Source organism: Haliotis cracherodii, unplaced genomic scaffold (genome assembly GCF_022045235.1).
Source record: "Haliotis cracherodii isolate W230 unplaced genomic scaffold, xgHalCrac1.p SCAF_12, whole genome shotgun sequence".
Classification (NCBI taxonomy): domain Eukaryota; kingdom Metazoa; phylum Mollusca; class Gastropoda; order Lepetellida; family Haliotidae; genus Haliotis; species Haliotis cracherodii.
The window spans coordinates 17,355,650-17,372,491 of record NW_027266267.1 but is presented as its reverse complement, the minus strand read 5'-3'; the positions used below and the strand labels follow the sequence as shown (position 1 = coordinate 17,372,491).

The 16,842-nt window shown below is 39.9% G+C and overlaps 1 pseudogene; it reads right to left on the bottom strand.

Annotated features, from left to right (window-relative positions):
* Positions 1–821: 821 nt before the first annotated feature.
* Positions 822–14,108, bottom strand: LOC139457115 (uncharacterized; annotated as a pseudogene).
* Positions 14,109–16,842: the final 2,734 nt, after the last annotated feature.

Genomic DNA, 16,842 nt, shown 5'->3' with positions numbered 1-16,842 from the left:
GTCTTATTCCTGAATGTTATTCTAATATAGGTGATGACAGATTTACTTAAATAAAATAGTTCAAGGTAATCTTTTATCTGGGAGGTGGGATCTTAACACCTTAGGCTAGCATTTATCTAAAAGCTTCAAATCTATTAAACTATGTCGACGTAACTCTTGTCTTATTGAATAGTATGTCTAGAAGATGCGCTCCCATTACCTTAGGCTAGCATCTATCTAAAAAGCTATAACTGAAACTACTGATATTTTCTATATGCATTTTACCTGATGACAAGTATTACATGCTTAACTATAATTATATGAAATGATGTGTAAATATTACATCATGATAACTCATAAAAGCACTTGATGTAGATCTAATTATTATAGGATAACTTAGTATAAATGTTATACCATGATATTATACAAAGCAACCATATAACATATCGCAACTGATAGTTCTAAACAATCAGGCAATCAACATAATGACGGTATCAGTGGGCACATCATGATATTTGAAGATAAAAAATGATAACACAGCAGTCTGGGGAGTAATACACAGCATCTTGACAATGAACAAAAAGAAGAAGAAGAATAGGAGGAGAATAGTTTATCAAAGTGTCACTATTTAAACAACCAACCATTTTGGCTTTCGAGACAAAATACACATTACACCCCCATAGAAGTACCACGAACACACACATCCGCAAATTCAGTCACTAACCCACCCACATATATTACACCACACCACACCACACCACACCACACTACGGGATTCCATACTCGGTATTGACCCATGATATATCCTTCTTCACGTCAGGGAATGGGTTTTTGGATGGTGGTCAACGGACACGTCTTGCCTCAGGGAAAGCTGCTGTACTGTCCAGCTTCTTAATGTATGTCTCATCTGCAAGCCTCTTCGCATCTGCAGTTCCGTCGACTCGCAGTTCTTTGGCCGTACTGTAAAAAAATCTTTATGCCGTCTTCGTCATAGTTACTTTCCTCGGAGGGCATCAACTGAGCTATCTTTAATGCGTACTCATACCTTTGTTTCTTCTGGACGGGAAGGTTGCGATGGCGTATCCCGAGGACTCGGTTACGACTCTTCTGAAGAAAAACAACAACTTTATTTACAATTGCATTTCAAATTTATAATGCACATGTATGTATATCCATGTATATGCTCATGAGCAAAGGAGGAAAATATGTGAAAATCAAATTCAAATTTATTCCGATAACCCTGAAGTAACGTGTCAGTATTATAGCTTGATGTATTAGAACAACACTATTTGTGAATGCCAGGTGCTACCGGTAGTGTTGGGTATGCTTAGCCTTTTTGAAGATTCACTCTTTGTAATTCGACATCAAATGGATTACAACACACTCAAAGTAAACAATCTCATTTAAGTTAAATGATTTAACCCTTAATTAGTTAATTAATCTAGTTAACCTGCAGTATACTGTATCACTTAGAACTGCCTTAACGAGGATTAATCCCTTGTCAGTTGTTGGTGAGTGATCAATTAATGTCTGGAAAAAGGGATTAGCCTTACTCACAATAAATTAACATTTCACACTGCAACACAAGAGATTATCGATCATTATGCCTTTATAAGAAAGTGAGAAAGATAAAGATTGAATGATACGTAACGGGCCGTGCCTGCATTATATAGCCTGCAAGAATCGTCACTGTAAACTAATAGAGGATTAATTTCAATTTTACAGAATATTCAACTGCTAAGTATATGATAAAGTGTTGAAGTAGCATTATATATGTTTGAGATTACAGTTTTCAATTACAACTGTATAATGTACCTTGCTGTCTTTTAGAAAGTCAGTGTCTGTAGAGCTGGCTTGGTCTAATTGGTATTCACTCCCTGGGACACAAATATTGTTTACTAGCATTGTATTGTGAGCAGCCGGATGCGTAAATAATATGTAATATATTTCCGTATTATATTTTATAGTACTTGTTGTTTTAATATTGTTAACAACAGAGAGAACAAAGATTTTTTGGAAAACCCACAACAGCATGCATATGTTCTAGCAAAAGGAAACTTGATAAATATTCATTTTGCTCAGTTCTACTTTGGAAAACTTAGTTGGCGCTCTGAAAGCTTGACGCTGTATAATTTGGCACGCGCATTGTTGGATGCAAACCAAATGTTTAATTTTCGCAAATTAAGACACCAGCGGCGGTATAGGAGCATATATCTAATGTCATTCAATACCGAATAATACATCAAGATGGCTGTTTCAATTTTAAGATTAAGGATTTCTAAAGATATGGAAATTAATAACTTGATAACTGTTTTTAATCTTTGATCTTTTGGGAAAATAATAGTGGAATTGGTTGAGTGACTGACATATTCTACATTAAAAGTGACACGTACGTGATTTACATCATTAAAATTTAAAGTGATACAGTGATACAATTATAAGTGAGGGTTTTGATTTATTTAGGAACAAAGTCAGTATTTGGGGATTTAACTTGCGCTTTCCGACATTATGCGTATTACGCACACGATTAAGAAAAAAAAGTAATTCATTTATTTATACGAAGTACAAATGCATCAATCCTAAATCACCGGACTAAGTACATAGTTTGTTGAATGTTATTTCGTGAATACACAAATTGCATAACACATTCCCTGAGGACAAACCCAAATGGCCTGTCCCTTTGTGACAGGTGTTAATTAGAGAATGTATTGCCACCACATTATGTCCCAGCACTTTTATGATATGTAATGAACCTAGTCGGTCCCTGGGTCTGTAACAACAACATTGGTCTTATGAAATCAAAGTAACATAAATGTTACGTGATTCGTATTCAAAAATAGACTGAAAAAATATAACATGATTATAATTGCCCTTTTGGGAATAATATAATATTGGGAAAATATATAAATAAAAGTACATGATTAAAGAATTTCAGAATAAACTGTTTCTTGTATTTATGACCGACTTCACACAAACTGAATAATTAAACATATGTTTATATAGCTATAATTACATGCATGACACCTACATTATCATGAAATAATAATGTTGGTCATGTTTGTTAATTTTTACATTTCGTTGTTATTGGTATCCTGAGGATGTTGTAATTATACACGTGTTCTGATCTTATTTGACGTAGAATACATGAACTGGTTGAGTGACTTTCTTCCTTCAGTGTCAAAGGATTTCCCACATATAAACCCTAAATCCTTTGTCAAACAGAAAGAAGTCATATAGATATCATATCTAACTGGTACTAAAAGTTCACTATCAATCTCCTCTGATAACAAACTGTTACATTTAATATCCCCAAGCACCAATACCCAGTATGCTCATGGAGTAATTATCAGAAACCCGAATAATATCCTGTCTACATGGTCATACCCGGTGATTGTTAAGACAATATGGCAGTCTGTATTCATTTCTTATATCCCAAAAGTCCCCATCAAGCTTCCTATATACAAATTGTATAAAATAATACATATATACATTAAAACAGAACAAATATGATTGGTCAACAGTTTGGTGCGGTCGATGGAAAGGTGTTCAATTACTAAGAAAAGCTATTTAACTGTTTGATACTTAATACGTGTCTTAAATTATGAATTAATTCGTAAGTTATTACATAAGTGCAAATTCACCCGAACGTAGGATGTACATGGACTGATTTCAAAATAGCTAAACTGACAAATTGTTTCCCATAAACCACTGAATATAAACTCACTTAACCTTTAGAATAGACAGGCGAATCGTTTCTTAATATATATTGTCTTTTAAGCCGATGGAAGTTTAAATCACAACAACCGAGTCCGAGGCGATAAAGGATTATGTGACAAAATCTGGTCTTATGGCTTAACTGTATATAAGTAACACTGTCCAAGTTTAATAATCCTCTATATCAGATGACTATTCCAATTATTAATGGTATCAGGTAGGAAAGACTTGGCATAGCATTCTGTTCTACAACATATAGCCTGTATATTGGTTCGATTTCTATAAATGCAATTACGGTACTAACAGCAAAGATGTTTTCCATCTTGTAAAAAGGTGTAATGGCTGTGTTAGTATCTCTGTAAATTTTCTCGTGGCCTGTACCCCATATCGCCCTACAAATAGTCTGTATAGTCCGTATTGAGTGAGTGAATTAAAATGTAACGTCTCGTCGGCATTATTTCAGCGTCCGAAATGAATCTTAGTGTAAACATTCTAGTATTAATTCTTGTTCTTGGTACAATTATCCAAAAATATGGGCATATTATGCTTGTTCATAACTTCTAACGATTTATGTGAAAGGAGTTATTTAACTGAGTGAGTGAGTATGGTTCACGGTGGTGGACAACCAGAAAGGTATCTAAGACTTCTAAGGCAATTAATCATAGGGCTTTCCTTTTTAACTCTATCGTCAATATCAGAATCTGACTGATTTTATTATTCCCAAAGTCATAAATATTAATTCCTTTCATTTTAAGATTAGGTTTTGCACTTGGGAAGACTTTAATTATCCCCCGCCGCGCGAAAGCGCGAAGCGGGGGATATAGTATTCACGACCGTCCGTCCGTGCGTCCGTCCGTACGTCCCACCTGTTTGTTGCCGCGATATCTCAAGAACTAATCTCTGGAATGTCTTCATATTTGGAACTATGGTGTATATACAGACTCCGCAGACACCAGTCGGTTTTGGTGACCTTGACCCCATTTTCAAGGTCACAGCAGGCATATCTGCTTTTGGAGTTGGAAAACGGTGTTGCCGCAATATCTCAAGAACTAATCTCTGGATTGTCTTCATATTTGGAACTATGGTGTATATACAGACTCCGCAGACACCAGTCGGTTTTGGTGACCTTGACCCCATTTTCAAGGTCACAGCAGGCATATCTGCTTTTGGAGTTGGAAAACGGTGTTGCCGCAATATCTCAAGAACTAATCTCTGGATTGTCTTCATATTTGGAACTATGGTGTATATACAGACTCCGCAGACACCAGTTGGTTTTAGTGACCTTGACCCCATTTTCAAGGTCACAGCAGGCAAATCTGTTTTTGGAGTTGGAAAACGGTGTTGCCACAATATCTCAAGAACTAATCTCTGGATTGTCTTCATATTTGGTACTATGGTGTACAGGCGGGGGATATTTCGTCACTCTGTGACAAATACTTGTTTAACTTGAAATAGAAAAGTTTCTGTTTTCTCTGGATTCAATTTTACTTGCTTTCATCATTTGGTAATTTTCTCCAAATCGGCATTAATATTTTACGCAGTAGTATTTGGAATTGTCCATTTGGGGAATTGTCTGGACCCCACCGCAAACACAGTAAACAGAAATTCCAATGTGAATAATATGTACAATAGTTTGTTGGCTCGACATGCAAGACTCCATAATTTTAGTTATAATGTAAAAGTCATAGTAATATTAAATTATATTTTTAAAAAAAATAATGTATTTGACATGGAAGACGAAGCGACACACATTGTATTTTATAATAATGCACAATTTTGAATGCTTTAAACCTGTTGCATTAAACAAATACTGGATTTGATGTTGTCATATAGTGAATCAATATGTGTCTAGTCTTCAAAATATTCTATTGCATACACATATAGTGTCAGCGCTCATGATCGCCATATCTATGAATGAATGAAAATATCATCATTAATAAACTCACCTGAGCTCACTGTGGGTTCTGAAGACAAATCGCTGTAAGGAATCCTGCACGGCTTCGTTCACGTTCACCCTCAAATGTACCATAGAAATATCTGCGATTGTGAGTGTTCAATGTTCGAGTGTGACAGGTGTTCGTTTATTTATCAAAATTCCACTAATTCATTAATCACATTGAGTTGCTCGCCTCTTCTCCAGTTGCTCACACTCTCAACTGATGTAGCTGCCTTGATTAACTGGAGTCCGGATGTAACTGATTACAAACTCTGTTCTAATTATGCTAATCGAGGAAGTGCATTATACTGGATGACAAACTTAGTAATCCTTTCCCACTAATGATCCTTGTTTGCAATGAACGCATGTCAATTGACTAAACAAACATCCTTAAGTAGAATTATCACAATGGAAGGAGTATACAACTGTTTGTCAAACAATATCAACCAATATTTTATATTTAGAATCACCATTACATGAAATCACAGAAACATATATATTAAATTTTACCTTGAAAACTCCAGAACTAATGTCGTGAACGTAATATAATAGGAATTTATTCCAACAAAGTGTTTCCCATATATATGTTTCCTTGTACAATTTTAAATTAATGGATTTTTTATCTATTTTTTGCAATGATCGTGCTATTCCGTTTATTGGTTATTCTAGTTAAGACAGCGGCAGCCTTTCGTTATACAAACAGTGCTTTTCTAACCCTGACCTAGTTAAGACAGCGGCAGCCTTTCGTTTTACAAACAGTGCTTTTCTAACCCCGACCTAGTTAAGACAGCGGCAGCCTTTCGTTATACAAACAGTGCTTTTTCTAACCGCGATCTAGTTAAGACAGCGGTATAATTTATATCATTGATCTGTTACTTAAATCTGCACAAATGTTCTATTTCTTATGTAAAACGCTGTCAACATAAAGAAATACAAATTATTTCATAACACTCCAAAATAGTTGCCATAATGAAAACAGTATTAACGTATTATTGTCACGTGCAATAATACTGTTCGGTAACATTACTAATATTTTCAAATCTCCCCAAATACCATTTACTGGCTGAAGAAATTCAATGAAGCAGTGGTAAAATCTATCCATATATACAAAATTGTATATTTTGGATATACCAACTATACAAAATTGTATATTTTGTATATATTGGAATTTTCCCTTGTGTACAAAACACAGACTGCACAGTCCTTTCACCCCTCCAACCATTCATACATGAATTCATACATGAAGAAACATATATCACCAACAAAGGTATTACGTCCGCCGTGTCGATCAGTCAGCTGTGTCGTGTATTCTTGCACCACTACTATAGTGTGTATGAGTGTTATTCATATTATGTAATTGATTGCGACCGAGGATGTAGGGTGTATTGACACTGACGTAGAAGACATAAATAGCATCAGTTACGTCTGTGTTGCCTTTGTTGAGCAGAACTTGTTAGATATGCTAAGATTCTGGAGTCTGGAGAATGGGTTACAGTATAGGTTTGCTGTCAGCTTTTTGTTGTTTCTGTTGTGTTTTTTTACTCTTAAGAGTGCATCTTGCAATAGTAGTCTTCTACGATAAAGGTGGGTGTTTATGACTGAGAGACCCACTGTAGAGTAGGACGTTCAACGTATTTCACCTTGAAGTGTTGGATGCCGCTGATGCGTTTTGACGACAACACCTGTTCAATGAAAGGTGTTTCCTCTACTGTGTTAGATGTGGATTGGTTAGTCGTATTCCATCTCTTTTGGGACTGCCTCCATGGTCTAGTGGTAGAGCGTCCCCCTGTAGAGCGGAAGGTCCGGGGTTCGATCCCTGGCCGCGTCATACCAAAAGACGTTAAAAGATGGTACTTGTTGTTACCCTGTCTGGTGCTCGGCATTAAGGGGTTAAAGCCAGGACTGGTCTGCTCGGAGTCAGTATACTGTGTCTGAGTGGAGTATTCATGTTAAACTGCGGCATGGTATCTCAGTGGGCTAGCACTATAAATCGGCATCAGTCGGGTCTAGTACAAGCAGCCACACACACGCGTGCATGCACGTCGCTATATAAGTGCAATAATCTTTGACACAAGGTTAAACCCAATTTCACCTCACCTCACCTCACCTCACCATCTCTTTTGGAGTATGGCCAGTGGGATATCATCCTCGGGATCCCAACTGTTATCGTGGGAGTTGGATGTGGGTGTGGCTAGCTGTTTGCGGCCTTGTTGGGAAATTGATAGCGTAATGTGTGGCAAATTGTCATACTCACTTTGGGTACCCGTAGGGTTATCTGGGTCAGCGTTATTGGCACCAATGGTATCGGTAGGCTTCGCAAGGTCAAGTGGGGGCGGTTGCGGCCTACTGTCCTCTCCCACGTAGGGCCTTAAGCGATTTGCGTGGATAGGCCCTTCAGGGGTTTGTTGGTTAGACATTGTCTCAATAAGTAATTGGGCGTTTCGTACGCAAAGACATTATAGTATGACCCATCCCACTGGCATTGCAGTTTGCGGCTGAGGTGGGCTTTCAGGTTTCCTTTCTTTAACCATACTTTCTGTCCAACTGTGAAAGTAGGGATTTGGGTCTTCCTATCATATCTAGCTTTTTATGATACTTGGGCTGCGTGGACATTCTGTGTGGCTATATTTCGCGCCATTTCCAGATTATCTAGCAGTTCCCTGAGGTCAGTCTGTGTTTTAGGAGGTAAGTTTTCAGGGATTGGCTGTAATATGTTGTTAATGGGCATACGGGGTTCTCGCCCAAACAACATGAAATAGGGAGAATACCCAATGGAAGTAATTGCGGGACTGAGCTGATACCCAGCCATTATGCTTGGGAGAATGTGAGCCATTCTCGTGAGGGTTGTTTTCATATTTTGCGAAATTTAAGAATGACTAATAAGGTTCACATTTAACATAAGTTTTAAAACAAGCATAATATGACATTTTTGAACTTGCAAGAAGTTCACTATGCCAGATCTGCTGAAAATTGTCTTTCAAACGTTGTTTGAACATATTAAGAAAAACCTTTTGGTTTCCATACATTTGGAACCTCCATACATCTCCGAACCCAAGTTTACAAAGGCAATTCCTTAATTTAGTTACCCAGTTGACACGACCATGTTCATCATACAGGTACAACATATTGTAGCACTTTCTTGGTAAACAGAAGTCTGGCATCTTTAGTATGTTCAGCCATTATTTCACACATCTGGTCAAAGCATATACACGAATAGGGTATCTGCCACACTCGCCCAATACAGCATTGTTTGATGCTGATATTTTTAAACCCCAAAACCGTTTACAAGCATATAACTGCACAGTTTCCAATTTTTTAACATTTTCAAACCCCCAGACCTCGGCACCATACAGAAGCAGTAGGAAGTAGAAATCTGGTGAAAAAGGTTGTAGCGAATGTATACATCTCAGGATAGTTATCCATACCCTTTTCACCTGCAGGGCAATCTTATCAAGAGTTTTAGACCAGTTAAGCCTATTATTAAAAAACAAACCCAAGTAAGTATAACCACAAGCAACTTCAACCCTTTTCCCTTTGTAAAACCACTTTTCGAATCTGACAAACAACCACCATTTTTAAATACAACGTCTTTGGTCTTGGGCATATTAACTGACATTTTTCCAAGTTTTCTTAGTTTCTTCTGAAGGTTAGAAACACTATCACCAACGAGTATCAAATGATCTGCAAATAGAAGTAACAGGATGTGGATAATGTCTGGATGGAGCTGTACACCAAACGGACACTCCTCTTCCATCTCAAGAACTATTTCATTTATAAAAAAACTGGAACAAGAACATGCTAAGTACACAGCCTTGCCTGACACCCAAAGGGCAATCAAATGCCTCAGACAATCGTTAGACCTTACACTTGCCTTAATGTCTTTGTAGATTGACTGCAACATTCTACCCATTTTTGTACTTAATCCCTGTTTATAAAGCAAACTCCAAAGAGGGTTACGGTGTATGGAATGGAACGCCTTAGAGAAGTCAATAAAAACGACGTAAAACTTACCCCCTTTACGTGAAAGGAATCTTTGTACAAGAGCATTAAGGACAAAACAGTTATCTACAGTGGAATACCCCTTCCGAAAGCCTGACTGGCATTCAGAAATAACACAACGTGTGTCTGTCTAGAAAACTGATCTCTTGCATAGAATTGTAGTGAATACTTTACTAAGGACACTCAGAAGGCTTGGTAGTTATCTGGAACTGTTGCGTCATCTTTCTTATGTAATGGAATGATAATTCCTAATGACCAATTTTCAGGAAAAACACCATTTTCATACATACTATTGAATATAATCTCCAAGTAAGGAGAAATAACATCTGATGAGTGTTATGATATGGTCAACTCCAGCTGATTTATTGTTCTTTAAGGCACGAATACTGTCTGTGATTTCTGATCTTGTTATAGGACAGTCAAGAATGTCTTCTGTCAGTTCATGAGATTCACATAAGTACAGACTTTTATCGTCACTCTCAGGAGGATCAGTATTTGTGTCTAATGTTGAGAAATATTCAGAAAACTCTACCGCGGAGATAGGATTGTGATGATGTTGGCGCCTGGACGCCCATTTGACAATGTCCCAAAAACGTTTGGAGTCACCAGTTGAGTTTATCAGTTCTACTCTATTACGCTGTCGATACTGGTCCCCCTTTGTCCTACACAAGGCCCTGTATTCATTGTGTACCTTGTTGTACTTGGCTAGGTGTTCAGTGCCTTGAGTAACCTGAAAAGCGTTTAGTGCATGACAGCGTTCGTGCTTTTTAGTAAGACATTCATTGTCATACCATGGGGAGTCACTATGCCTTTTACGTCTATTCTCCCTTTTGAACACACAAGCGGCAGACAGAATAGCATCTGTCAGTAGAGTCACTACAGTAGATGCATCTGAGAGTGAACATAAAGCTGCACGTTCTAGCATATCGGTGATACATGGCAATGATATATTCATCATGAATGTCTCACGAAGTTTATCAGTCCATATATACTTAAAGTGTAACTGACTATTCTCAGGTTCGAACGCATCTCCCTTATGACGCATGGTCACACGGATTGGTAAATGATCACTTTCTGAGCGGGACATTATGTCAAAGTCTGCAATATGTTGAAATATATCTGTTGATGCTAACGCATAGTCTGTGACGCTACATCCCAAATGTCCTATGAAAGTGAAGTAGAGCATGTAAAGGGGTAGCTATCATTGCATAACCCTTTATGAATTTGCGATAGTAGGTCAGGCCAAGAAATGCTCGCAACTCACGGATGTTTGTGGGGCGGGAATATGTTTTGACACTCTCCACTTTCAAGGGATCCGTGGATACCCCTTCCATAGAGATAACATGGCCCAGATAAGGAATTTCCTTCACTGCAAAATTGCATTTTGAGGGCTTGAGTGCCCAGCCTCCCTAAATTTGTTGAAAACCGATTCTAAGTGTTGAAGGTGTTCGTCAAAGGACAAGCTGTGAATCAACAGGTCGTCCAAATATGTTTAAACATATTTGTAAGACATTCCTGAGAATATTGAGGACATGAAAGCAAAAGAACTGGGGGCATTGACCAGTCCAAAGGGCATGACCTTGAAGTGGAACTGACCATGACCAGGGGCAATAAAGGCGGTTTTCTCTCGACTGTCTGGGGACAGGGGAATTTGATGATAACTGCTCATCATGTCAAGAGATGAGAAAATTTTGAGATGACTTTTTCCTAGTGACATCATGGATTCATCTGTATTTCCTATTGGATAATGTTGAACAGACGTGACTTTGTTAAGTTCGCGAAAATCGATACAGAATCTTTTATCTCCTGACTTCTTCTTAACTAGTAACACAGCTGCCAACCATGGGGAAAAGGATGGTTCAATGATGTCATTTTCTAACATATCCCTAATGTGAGTGTCCATGTCATTTCTATGTTTTGTAGGTACTGGATAGGGACATTTTCGAACGGGGCGGTTGTCACCAGTGTCTATAGAGTGGGAAAACATATGAGTTGGCCCAGTTCAGTGATGTCTTTAGCAAAGCAGTCACGGTGTCGACCAATGAATGTTAACAAAGCATGTTTTCGGTCTTCAGACAAGTCAGCTTGAGAGAGGTCAATGTCTAGTTCAGATGCTCGTTGTCTCAAGTCAGTAGCAGTTGAATTGTCAGTCAAAGAGATGTGGTTGATTGACTTTGACTGATCAGCTGTAGTGTCTCTGAGTGGTCCTAAGTCAAAGTTGGAAGCAAGTGACTCAAACATAGCAATTGGTGCATTTGCCGGTAAGGTGATTGTAGAATTGGTAGGGTTGAGTAATCTGTATGGGACTTGAGAGTCAACACATCTGACTACACAATGAGTGCCTATCACCGGGTGTGTTTGGGTTAAGTCATTAAGTGGCTGTCAGAGCTCCAGATAAGCTTTTGGTGTTGTGAGTATTTTACTCATGCATTTTAAAATCATTGCGTATCAGTAATTCTATCTGGGTGTTCAAATTTCTGTTACCCACTAGTTTTTACACATGTGGGTATTTAACTTGAATATTTAAAAACACTATTCATCTAGTCCCAGCAAACTGGTGTCGTGTGGGTTCGAGAGCTTTATAGGACTAAAAAATACCACGATACTTCCAAAGAAAGTGTGATGGCAAATGCTCATGATGTAACTGTCATCGTGGAGTTTATAATTTCAAAATAAGTTGCTGATTTGCGTATCGAATACGCAGGGTTACTTCACAATATTTTTATGATACGCACAAGTTTTATTTTTGTAGTGTATCTGTAATGTTCGTTGCGTATTTGATACGCTTGGATTTTATTTTACAGCGTATTTCTGCATTTCTGATTCGTATTTCACGCAGATACGCAGCGTATCTGGAGCTCTGGGCTGTAGTGTACCAGAGGAGTTGGCACGGGTGTTAATTGGCATGTCCAATACCAAACATATTTCCGATCTTGGGGGAATGCTAACATGTGTGGGACATCTGGCCAAGAGGCTATCTGCATGGGGGCTGAGGAAGGGCGCCTCAGCTAGGCCATTGTAAAGGCAAAGCTTGTTTTTGGAGTAATCTACTGAAGCTGCATGCTGTTTTAAAAAGTCAAGGCCAAGTAAAACATCTTGCTGTAGGTCTTCGACTACATAGAACTTAGCACACTAAGCACACTAAGCACACTAAGCATTCTAAACATTCTACCATCTGGTCCTGCTAGTTGAGCGTGACCACTTAGAGTGAAAGGGAATTTATCTGACCCCCCTAGACTGTTGAAATGGGAGAGGCCAATACAAACTAGCACTAGCTCCAGTATCAACAAGGGCATTGAAGGAGGTATTGGTGATAGTGACCAACACGGTGCTATGTGCCAAGCTGATATTGTTTAGGGTAGTAGATAGTGGAGGTGTACAAGTAGGTTTCTGCTGTGACTTTAGTACAATGCTCTTCTGGCATCATTGCCTATATTGTGACTGAAGGGGACACATACGGATAAAATGACCTTGTTTGTTACATTTATATCAGCAGAGATATTGGGCCTTACATTCCTGTGGCGATAAATGAAAATAGCCACAGGCATGACAACAGAATTTTTTTTAATAGGAATTCTGTGCGGCAGCACCTTGGAATACTGGTTGTTGACGTGAGGGAAATTCTGTTCTGTGAGTAATTGGACGTGGCCGAAACGAAGGTTGAAAATGATGAACTAGAACTACGTAGTCTTTGGGGTGAGAAGCAGTATTGTGATCTATGCGTTGGCCATATGGCTGGGAGCGATAGCCAGAGTTCACTGCTTTGATGTGCGGCGAGTGGGGGGCGTTAATTACCTTGGCAGTAAGGTCAAGGATGGCAGACATCAGCTGATCAGATTTGGAATCTGATAGCCCTGACGTTGCATCAGATATCTCCGCACTGTCAATAACCTGGTCTAGCGAGTTATGGGGATGGGTAAGGATAAACTGACGAATATGGGGCAAGGTATTTTGGATTATAAGACCCTTGATCCTTGATATCATCATTTCTGTGGAGAAATTCGGCTTCATGACGAATCGATTGTAAAAATGGGGAAAATGGTTCACCAGCATTTTCTTTACGATCCAGAAGAGCATTTTGTCGAGTAAGGAGGCTTATGGAGAATGGGAAATATAGCCGTAGGAAGGCAGTTTGTAAGTCTGGCCAGGACATTGATGCAGTGTTCTTGGTACCTTCGTACCATTCGGTGGACATTCCAGTGAGATAAACTGGGAAGATATCTTCGTGGTCATCATTAGCGTAGTTTTGGGCAGAAGCAAATTTCTCATAGCGGTGGAGCCAAGTTGTTGCTGCTATGGGATCTTTCCCATCATACATAGGTAGGGGGAGGCGAGAACAGTTTATTGCCCTTGACAATGTAGACAAGGTACTGGCCTGGGGCTGTTGGATGGGTGCTGGGCGCGGGGGCGGGGGCGGGGGCGGGGGGGGGTGAGTGAAGATGGGGTCGATTGAGAAAGGATGAAGGGTGTATCTGCACATATGACTCCTGTATATCCAATAGGGGTGAGGCTTGGGGAATAGGCTTCGCTACTGTGGGCTGGGGGAAGGGGATGTGTCAGGTCCAGTTTCATTGAATGTGGCCCAATTTGGAGAAAAGGGGTCCTGGGAGGGGGAAGAACGATTTACATGGTGGGAGGATTGATAGGAGCGATGTGGCTCGCTAACAGGTGTACTCTGATACTGAATTTTAGGAACGAGCAGTGGTAGGCGGTCGTCGGCGTTAAGGGGGTTAAGTTTACAGACAGACATGGTATGAATATTCAGAAAATTATTAACAAAATTTAGGTAAATTAACTGAGTCTTAGGGAGCACAAAAACAAGTTGCTCACCAAAATGGAGAGAGAGAGAGATCTGGAGCAGTTCTGGTAGTTTACACAGTTCGTGGTTCTTGACACTGTCACTGCACAGATGGAAGCCTTGGCGGCTGCACTGTCACTGCACAGATGGAAGCCTTGGCGGCTGCACTGTCACTGCACAGATGGAAGCCTTGCAGCTGCACTGTCACTGCACAGTCACTGCACAGATAGAAGCCTTGGCGGCTGCACTGTCACTGCACAGATGGAAGCCTTGCAGCTGCACTGTCACTGCACTGTCACTGCACAGATAGAAGCCTTGGCGGCTGCACTGTCACTGCACAGATGGAAGCCTTGGCGGCTGCACTGTCACTGCACAGATGGAAACCTTGGCGGCTGCACTGTCACTGCACAGATGGAAGCCTTGGCGGCTGCACTGTCACTACACAGATAGAAGCCTTGGCGGCTGCACTGTCACTGCACAGATGGAAGCCTTGCAGCTGCACTGTCACTGCACAGTCACTGCACAGATAGAAGCTTTGCAGCTGCACTGTCACTGCACAGTCACTGCACAGATAGAAGCCTTGGCGGCTGCACTGTCACTACACAGATGGAAGCCTTGGCGGCTGCACTGTCACTGCACAGATGGAAACCTTGGCGGCTGCACTGTCACTGCACTGACGGAAGCCTTGGCGGTTGCACTGTCACTGCACAGATGGAAGCCTTGGCGGCTGCACTGTCACTACACAGATGGAAGCCTTGGCGGTTGCACTGTCACTGCACAGATGGAAGCCTTGGCGGTTGCACTGTCTCTGCACAGATGACACTGCTGAAGCACACTGTTAAAGTATAATAAGAGCATTGTCCTGTTGGGCAAACATTGTTAGGGTTGAGGTGCAGTTATTTCTTACACAAGTTCTTGACTTATTGAGCACTAGTGGTATTGTTTGTACCGGAACATAAGTTGTTGGTGCTCTAGAATGGTGTTTACAGGCAGTCAGATGGAATTTTAGTGCTGGTTGTGGACCCCAGACAAAATCAATGAAGATAATAGGTACACTAACCTCAGTGTTCTTGCTGCTTGGAGGTACAAGAATCTTTTCTCCACCAATATATCCGCCGTAGACGTTTCTGTTCTAAGGGATACTTCTTCTTGACTCCTTCTGTGTACGACACAAGTCTGTCTAAGGGTCCACAACGATTTTATTGAAACACAGTTAGACACGTGTAGCTCTGACTCTTCGCCTCGACTGCCCCGCTCCGCTGGTTCACAATCATATATATATTTTCTCAACATATCTGACATTCCCGACCATGGTCCCAATAAGTAGTACCTCATCTGCAATCCCCCATGTTATCAATGCAGTGACCATCAGGATATCTCCTTTTTGGAATTGTATTCCAAGAATATCCCTGAGTTCTAAGAATATACCTGACTTCTCTACCTGACTTCTCTCACCCCTTATTTAGACATCCCTCTGTGGCTAACATGCATGCTCTAGCCAGGTCAACATTAGTTCAAAGGTGTATCCCCCCCTCAGGGTGTTTTGCTAAGGGGGAGACTACGGGGGAGGGTGTGAGAAACGCCACTGATTAATATTTCTTAATACAGGGCCTCTCCTGCAAATCTTGCCTCTGTTACTTTATATGCACAATGAAGACTGGAAACATCTAGAGACGCCACTATATTGCAGCTACAACATTGTAAATATAGATGCGAGCAGCGAAGTCGGGCTCTATGATTTCTCATACCAATAAGTCATCTAGTTGAAGCCTACTTTATAAAAGTACACATGAGTATGATAGTGTAATTAATAATTTGCTATTTATCTGGTCCGTTTTTAACGAAATTGTTGATAGTGCTGACGTCATTTTCATCAACATCAAACACATCTCAGGAGGATCATGGGGGACACTTTCTTGTCAATAGAATCTAACAAGTGACCGAGCTGGAGCTGGCGTCATTGCGACTTGAAGGTGATTTGTTGTTGTAGGTAGAAGTCAATGGATGTTGACATTTGACACGTCCTTAGGGATAATGTGGCTTGGTGCTTTGTCTAACAATAACAACATGTCAGTCAATTCTTGTCAAAGAAATTGAAGCAATTAGCAAAGAAATGCCGGTCATTTAAGCTTTAATTATTAGCAAAGATAAAAAGAGGATTAACTATGAACACAACTGAGATCAATGCACCTAAGAGGAGAACGATAGTGATACATATTGGTGACATTACCTCCAACACTTGGCTTTATGGATAGGGAAATGGGACATTTGTTCTAAAAAAAAACCCATTGGAATTGCTATTAAAACAAGGTTGGCATTATAAAAAGCTGAATTGATAGTGTCAAAATCCGTTTCAAGAAAATCATGGCATTATGAAAAACAAGCTTGCAGTGTCGAAAGAAACACCTTACATAAT